The sequence below is a fragment of the Mixophyes fleayi genome, chromosome 1, assembly GCF_038048845.1.
Source record: "Mixophyes fleayi isolate aMixFle1 chromosome 1, aMixFle1.hap1, whole genome shotgun sequence".
NCBI classification, from domain to species: Eukaryota; Metazoa; Chordata; class Amphibia; order Anura; family Limnodynastidae; genus Mixophyes; species Mixophyes fleayi.
The window spans coordinates 142,203,531-142,212,277 of NC_134402.1; the positions used below are offsets into that span (position 1 = coordinate 142,203,531).

Genomic DNA, 8,747 nt, shown 5'->3' on the forward strand with positions numbered 1-8,747 from the left:
GAGAGAGTAGTTTGGAAGCAGCTTTGGAAGGTGGGTTATCAATGGGGATGTTGAAGTCACCCATGATGATGGTGGGGATGTCTGAAGATAAGAAGTGAGGGAGCCATGCAGAGAAATCCTCAATAAATTGTTGGTGTGCTCCAGGGGGACGATAGATCACCGCAACACGTAGGGAGAATGGATTAAAAATGCGAATAGCATGTACTTCAAAAGATGTGAACGTGAGTGATGGGACATTTGGTAGAACTGTGTATGTGCACTGTGGGGAGAGAAGTAGTCCAACCCCACCTCCTTGTCTGCCTTCAGGTCTGGAGGTGTGGGTGAGATGGAGGCCACCATGTGAAAGTGCTGCAGGTGAGGCAGTGTCTGATTGCATAAGCCATGTTTCTGTTATTGCCAGAAGGTTGAGGTTTTTTGAGAGGAAGAGATCATGAACGGAGGTAAGTTTGTTACAAACAGAGCGTGCATTCCAAAGGGCACATTTAAAGGACTTGGGAAGAGAGGGGAGACAGGTGATGTGTTTGAGGTTTGCTATAGAACGGTAGTGTTCTGATGTATGTGTGTGTGAGGAGTGTGGGGGACCTGGATTAGGTGATATATCACCAGCTAATAGAAGCAGAGTGAGCGAAAGATAGGCAAGGGGATTGTAAGATGTGTGGCCTTTTATTTTCTGGCGACAGGTGGAGGCTGTACTTGTTAGAGATAATAAATAGGACAACAGTTCATGGGTGTTAAATAGAGGTGAGTGGAGTAATGCAGGTGCAATATGAACAAATTTGTGTGTTGGTGGAGGGGTGAAAGATGACACAGTCCTAAAGATCATGCCATGAAATGAGACTAAGAAAAGAAATTTGTGAAACATTGTGATAAAAGGGGTAAAAGCAAAAAGCAAGGGTATTTTAAGAATTACCTCTTAGCAGTATTCCATATAAATAGACAAGTAGTGCTGAAATAGGCTGTGGCAGATGTTGCTTATTGCTGGGAGTAAAAGCAAGTCAAATGTAGTCCAATGTTTGTCCAACTGTGTTGTCTAACTGTGCATTTTCGTCCACTTTGTGAGAAAATCCCACTTAGTGCAGAAATCACACACGTCTAACCCCACATACGTCTCCCCATAGAATTATTAAAACCTGACCCTCCTATCCCCTTCCCAATATAGTCCCTTCTGCTGGAAGCTGTCTCATGGTGTTGTAGGGACTGTCTAGTCATCTTCAATAAAATTCATCTCAACTGTCCCAAGTTAGGTGTGATATTTCTGATTTGAGGGCTCTGTCCCGCCGCCTGCCCGTGGAAAGTTGGGGGTATGTCCTGTTCCTGGTGTGTGCAGCTATGATTGGACAATTGGAGGGCAGTACGGTACGGAGCAGACCGGCGCTTCAAAAACACTAGACACACCCCTGAAGTTGTAGCCACGCCCCCATGTGTGACGTGGCCATGCCTCCTGCTCAAGGAGCTCTAACAGTGGAAAGTATGCAAAGAGTTCTATCAAAAAGGACTGGAAAGATTGTAGTATTGTCTGAATAAAGCATTTTAATACTTTAATGTTTAAAAATAATTTGTACCTTTTTGAATAAAAAATGTTTCTTTTTTTAATTTAATTTATTTATGTATTTTTTACTAAGTGAAACTAATGCCCAAATCTGTTCCACTTGCAAGCCAGCTCATACATGCTTATATCTTTAGAATTTAGACTGTAAGCTCCCATATAAAAGCCAGTGACTGTCTTGATCACTTGTGCCACTTTTGTGTGTTTGAATGTTGTAAACCCCTTTATCTGATTTAAAAGATATTGTGCTATAAAACAGAATTTTATGTTTGCATAATATAATATGGATGAATGCTTCTAATTGATACTCATCAAGGAACACCCATGAGCACTCTCAGCCTTAAGTGCACCCTCTCACATGCTTCCAATCTGGTCCACAAATCTAAGCTGTAAAATAGACACATCACAAATCAACATTAACTCTTGGCTTTTGAACATTCATAAATGAGTCTTAGGGGCATATTCAATTGGCCACGTTACTGTCAAAGGTAACACGGCCTGTGCACTATTTACGTTACTACAGTAATAGTGCTTATAATTACAATTACTATGGTAATAGTGCGCATAATTACCATTAGTACAATTAGGGGGTATTCAATTGTTAGCGAGACGGGTGAAAATCCCGCGCTCGAAAAATATTACCATTAATACGGTAATTACTCGCTGAATTTCAGCTCGCAGCTCCCTTAGTGTTAAAATTACCGTATTAATGGTAATATGCTTAACAATGCATTACTCCGAGGGGGGAATTAAATTCCTCCTTTACTGTCTTTGTTTTATCTTGGACAAAGACAGTTCTGTGGGAGTGTGTTTACACAAAACAGGCATCCATGAGTGGTCCTTAGTGTTCATTATTATCATTTATTTATATAGTACCACTAATTTCACAGCGCTGTACAGAGGATATTTGTCACTCACAACAGTCCCTGCCCCATTGCAGCTTACACTCTAAATTCCCTAACACACACAGACAGACACACATGCTAGGGTCAATTTGATAGCAGCCAATTAACCTACTAGTATGTTTTTGGAGTGTGGGAGACAACCGGAGCACACGGAGGAAACCCACGCCCTTCTGATCCTCGCCTTCCCCTCTCCCTTCTATCCTCCTTCCCTGTAACCATATTTCGGATAAAAAAGAAGCATACTTCTATTTGTAGTATGGAAGAGGAGCGATGCAGGTGGATGTGGAGGGCAATGTGTATTTTTGTAACACACAATTCTAGGTATAGATCCTTTCTGGAAAGACAACAAGAACAATGGTAGTGTCTCAAATGAAATGGTTCATGGCTGTTTGCTGCAGGCAGTCTCACAGAATGTGAAAGGGCATTAGTAGTGTTAGGATTTATACCATATACATTCAATCAAGTTTGATGCACTGCATGCAATAAAGGTTCCACTATATGTACCACACATTTTACAGGTGAATTAATTACATGTTTCCCCACTAACTGAACACATGGTTGAGCCAAGCAAATTTAAATCTGATCTTTACATACATATATATGAGTAAACAATATAATATCATACATGTTAGACAATGGCTTATACATTCGCTTCAGCCTCACAGATGAACTGGGGTTCTGTCACTTATTTACATATTGTGATAACAATCATGTGTGGGTTACAAAGTGAATGGTGGGCTTCTGTGGATGTAAAATACATGGGGCTGATGCAAAGCTGAACGCAACTTGGATATAACTTACGGGTCAAAAATGAGTATTTCAGGAAATATACTGAGTCAGATGCATCATACAGCCAACTCGGCACCTGTAGCATATGCACCAGGATTACAGCAGACTTACTAACACACAACCAGCTCAATAAAACTTTGTAGACACTTGTTTTCATAGGGAAAACACAGTTTCTAATAGGCTTCATATAATACAGTAGATATATTAATGTATTTTTTTAATTCTATAATATATGCATAATTAATGAAGAAAGCACGGCCTACTCTCTTTGATATTCTGATCAGCTGCTACCTGTCAGTCGTTAATTGTGACTAGAAATTCCACGCTGTCATAAATGGGATCAAATGGATATATATAGTAAGAAACCAGAAGTAAGGAAATTATGTTTTCTAGTTTACAGGTATACTGTAGTATGACCTTGCGAGGCTCTGCCCCTGATAGGTTTGTGATAGTGCCATCTGTGCACCTATGGTTGTTATATTATTTATCCTGTAGCTAATGCTGCTAAAATAAGTAGTTTAACATATTAGTGGTTCCAGAACACTAAATCCATAGTAACATGTTTGTTACTTTCGGATCCCTCATTGCATGAATTTTGGTGCTGGATTATGTCGCAGCCTGTTCATTTTTCTTGCTATGAAATGAGGAGGGATGGTCTAAAAGTGTAAAATCCCTTTTAATATAAAGTTTTTAATCAGTATTACTTAACTTATGTGTATGAGATATGACCGTGTGAATAGCAATGTAGTAGAGTTGTAGAATCTATTTTAGAGTCTCTTGTTTTTGAAACTCAGATAGCAAAGGGGACTAGCCACAAAGGTGTTAGCAGTTAGGCCATAATAAAATACCTAGAACTACATCTTTTAATTAATAATGGGGAATTTTACAAATATTACAGATTTACAGAAAGATTAAAATCAAAACATCCAATGCCTGTTTCTTTGGTAACGATTAGTCAACGATTGTTATTTCTTTCATTATGAAACTTCTGAAGCAAAAACATTCTGTCACTTATCACAGATATATAATAAGCACTGAACAGAAAAGATGGAAACTACTTGGACAGCGTTATGTGGATATGCAAATTCACCTATTGAATAAACTGGAGCACAAGTTTAAAAAAAATATATATATATTTTTACATTTTTTTCAAAAATCGAAATTGTTAGTCTATCCAGGATGTCCCAAACCCAGTCCTCAGGGCTTATTTGCATGGGTGATTTAGTACTGGGCAAAAATGCTATTGTCATACATATTACTGGCATTACTCTTACTATTGCTTAGATTTTTATGGATTACTTCTATTGCTGGCATATTAGTGGACATTATTGCTAGATATATTACTACTATGGAAGGTAATGACTTCTATTAGTTATGATGCCAGAAGTTGTTGCTGACAAGTACCTGTCAACACACACACTTGCTGTGAATAATGCTGACATGGACTGTTAAATTTAATTTTAATTTAATAGTTCGCCTGTGCAAGGCCTAGGCACCTTTGGGACTCTGAAACTGCATCTACATGTACTGTGATATGATGGTATCTGTCAATGCAGTCTGACGCTTACTAAAGCAGAGCATCAACAGTAGATAGACAAGGGTGCTGATACTGTCTGGTAGTGAATATCCTCAGTAGTGATGGCTAGTGATAACAGTATAGGGGCATATTCAATAGTTTGAATTTCCTGCAGCGTTAAACGTATTACCGTTATTGAGCCGCGAGCTGAAATCCAGCGTGAAAGGTACCGTAATAATGGTATTTGCGCGCACTATTACCGTAATGCGCCACGTTACTTTTGCCAGTAAACGCTAACAATTGTATATGCCCCTTATTTTAGAGTCTCATTGGGCCAATTGCAAGTGAAATATAACTAAAATATACTCCTGTTGATCATGATTACTTATTAAGCAAATAAAATTAAACATAATGTGCAGCTCAATGGAGGAGTTGGGAGCTGCTTGTGATATCTCCAAATGTATCAGCTTGCCAAGAATTGCAATAAATATAACATGCATATTACACAGGATACAAAATGATTCATGAATATAGTTACAGGAATATCTGATGTTAAGAACTGTAACTCCATATACATTAAGAGAAGAGGTACTGTGTAGTTGTTCAGAAATGCAAGATACGAACTGCATCGAACATTCAGAAAAAGAAGTGGTGCTGTGCTTTGTAATATAAAAAGTCCAAAAATCATTTAGAAATAAATGTCCAGAAATAAATCATTAAATAGAACACAGTGAAAGACAATTCACAGACAAATAACACACATATACATTTACTATGTCATTCAATTATCAGTATTGCCTATAAGAACATTATGTGAAAAATGTAGAAAAGAATAGCAATGCAATGTCCTAAAATGATCTATTTATGCAAAAATCAGAATTTTCTAGAGATTACTAGAGTTCTACAAAGGTTGTATTTTGAGTGGTCCAGGGATGTAATTGAGAAAGTAAGTGGATATGATCTTCCAATGAGAGAAGTGTGGGATAGCCTGAGGTGTGAGCATAGGGCAGTAAAAGGTAAGATCTTTCAGCAATAAGGCAGAATGTTGAGATAACCCAAAGACAAAGTGAATATAAAAGCACTTTGATATATACTGTCTTGCTACTTATATACTAGCACAATGCTGTCACATTCTCAATTTTTATATCAGAGTCCCTCAAATTTACAATTATTTTTAAGTGCAATTTACAGGACCAAAGGTTGAGGAACACCACCATATACTATATACTCTTTTATAAAATGTTAGATACATTTTAAGACTAAATCAAGTTTAAAATATTAATAAACGCAGTCTAGAACAAGAATATATTTCATAAATCTGCTACATTCAAACTCAATGTCCATTAGTCCATTAAACCTATTCCCAAGAATGTTGATGTCGCTTTAAACAAAAACGATTAAAAACATTAATAAACTAATAAAGCAGGATTTTCATACATTTTCTAGACACACACAAGATATAAAACTATAACAGTGTGATAAATATGCAAATTAGCAGCATTTCCTCAACTCAGGGTGACAGCTGCGAAGTGTTTGTACCTTAGAACACAGCTCCTGATGGCAGACACCAGCCTGGACCTACAGCCACTAGATGAGGCTGAGGATTTACCTGTTATTAAGTCACTTGCTGCCGGGTTCTGTCTTCCTCTCCCTCTATGTGGTGTAACCATTCACACCAAGCTGTAAGGTTACAATGACAGCCAGCAATCCAATGAATAGAGTGATGCAGGTGCTCTCTCCCTGTAAATAGACTGAAACCACTATTTCCTAGTTCTCCATTGCCTCCAATGAAAGGAAAGTGCGACTTCAGCTTGTTGCCAGTTCTCCTCTAGTCCGTGTCTCTTTCAGTTTCCTTGTTCCCCTCCGTGTTCTGGGCGGGCTCTTGGGTGAGCTCATCGCATCACGGAGACTTTCTCCTCCCTCCCTGCCTCTCGCTTGGCTGGAGGTGTGTGACTGCTGCTCTTCTATGTGAAGAAGTAGCTGTTGTTCTCACTTCCTGGCTGGAAATTCCCACTTACTGTTACTGCGATGAGAGGGAGGCCTGAAAATGCACCTCAAATAAAATGTATCTGTCACACTGCTATATTGTAATGCTAAAACGTCATGGGGAATTTCTATCGTGGGGATTAATACATAAATACTTTGTTCTCTGGAAGCAGTTACTTTTATGAGGTCGTGTAGATTATTATTATTATAATTGTTATTATTGGAAAGGAATGTTTGAATAGAAAATGTGTATAGCACATACATTCCCAGAAGTAGGTTGGATATAAATAAGACTTTATCCTCATTATAGGCTATTCTTAGTGGTCTTTGATACATGTCCTAGGGGTCTATTTCATACTTGCCAACTCTCCCGGATTGTCCGGGAGACTCCCGCATTTTGCGAGAGTCTCCCGGACTCCTGGGCGAGTGTGGAAATCTCCCGGATCTGCCCATTTCACTAGGAAGTGCCCCACTTCCTAGTGAAGTGGGCAGAATTAGCTCCCAAACGCTGCGATTCCTGGTGAATCGTGGCGTTTGGCCCCACCCCCGCTGTCAAATGACAGGTTTACATCATGGGGGGCGGGTCTGATGCGCATTTTGGAGTCCCGCCCCCCAACCCCCCCGCCATGCCCACCTCCGCCGCAGCCTCCCGTAAAAGAAGAATATCAAGTTGGTAAGTATGGTCTATTTATGACCCTTTATATTTTCTGTTAATAATCATTTATTACCGTTATAATGTAACAATTTTTCAGCTGCATCAGCGGCTCTGATAGAGCCCTCTTCTGCAATTCTAAAACCCATTTCAGGGACAAACGCAGGATTTGTAGAGGGGGTTTCTACACCATGCCGCCAGTGGGCGTGATAAGCATGCATGGGGGCGTGGCTATAATTTTAGACAATGCTCAGCAGCTCTCTAACTCTTCCTATCCTCATAATATACATGGGCAATGCTGCGTGCACTATTGTTAGGTGCACGCAGCTCTCCCTTTTCAGGCAGAGCCGTGTGAAGTGTGTGCAGGGTCCAGCCACCTCAATTATACAGTGCCCCAGGCTTGGAGGGGGTTTCCAGGCACTAGGAAACCCTTCCTCGGTTTGACTATGCATTTCTTAGAACGGCAACGTTAGCCATCTGGGTCAAGCATCTGGAAAGCTTAGCTTTTCAGAGATTCATAAATTGGTGGAGACCACAGTCCCCATTCAGAATTATGGGGACTTAGGTATTCTATGATAGCCTGTTAAATAGGCAGGGTAATGGAAAAAAAATATGACTAAACCTTGCAGAAACAGACATTTCCACATGGTTTAAGCATTGATAAATAAGCCCCTAATATCACCTGTGTCACATTATCCCTGAAATAGTTATTGAGTCCTCCCCAAAAATGTTTGAGTTTAAGAGCTAAGTCCATTGGTGTGTTAATATAGTTATTTGGGGGCAGAGGCATAGGCTTTCCACACTCTGGACAATTTAATTGAGTGTCAAGTGCCGTTGGAACCTCATGATGTGCGCCTGCGTGTAGTTCTGGAAATTACAGTAAGTAAAACATTACTGATTTCACCTTACACCTCAAAAATCATCAATGTTTTAGTACTGTAACACTCTGCGGAGCCTCATCAGGCAAGGCAATGACTTTGTGCTCAATTTAATTCCACCCTCAAACTGACAGCACCAAGCAGGGCCGCCCATAAGAATTATGGGCCCTGTGACACATTTTGATCCTGGGCCCAACTATTCTTGAGAGAGATGAGTTTGAAAATGTTATATTACAATATCTAATTAATAAAATGAAGTTTAGAACAATAATGTCATTGTGTTTTGGTGTGTATAAAGCAAACACAATGAATCATAACATTTTAAACAGAAAATACATTTTAATAATATAGACTGACTCATTTAAAAAAGAAAGGTGTGCCTTGGGTATTTACCTCCCAGTCACATTAAAATTACTATGGACAAGAGAGAGAGCTTTCTCTCTAACTATCTCTGATGTCTCCATGTGTCCCTTGT

At 39.4% G+C, this 8,747-nt stretch overlaps 1 protein-coding gene across 3 annotated transcripts in view; it reads right to left on the reverse strand.

Moving 5' to 3' along the window:
• NFKB1 (nuclear factor kappa B subunit 1) overlaps positions 1-6,702 on the reverse strand; it is a 98,217-nt gene extending 91,515 nt beyond the window's left edge. Inside the window, exon 1 of one of the 3 annotated variants that reach the window (XM_075201053.1) lies at positions 6,366-6,702. The gene's annotated coding sequence lies outside the window, so the exon portion shown is untranslated. Of the gene's footprint in view, positions 1-6,295 lie in introns of all 3 variants that reach the window. The other 2 variants (XM_075201035.1, XM_075201043.1) reach the window with 2 other exon arrangements.
• Between the last annotated feature and the right edge of the window lie 2,045 nt (positions 6,703-8,747).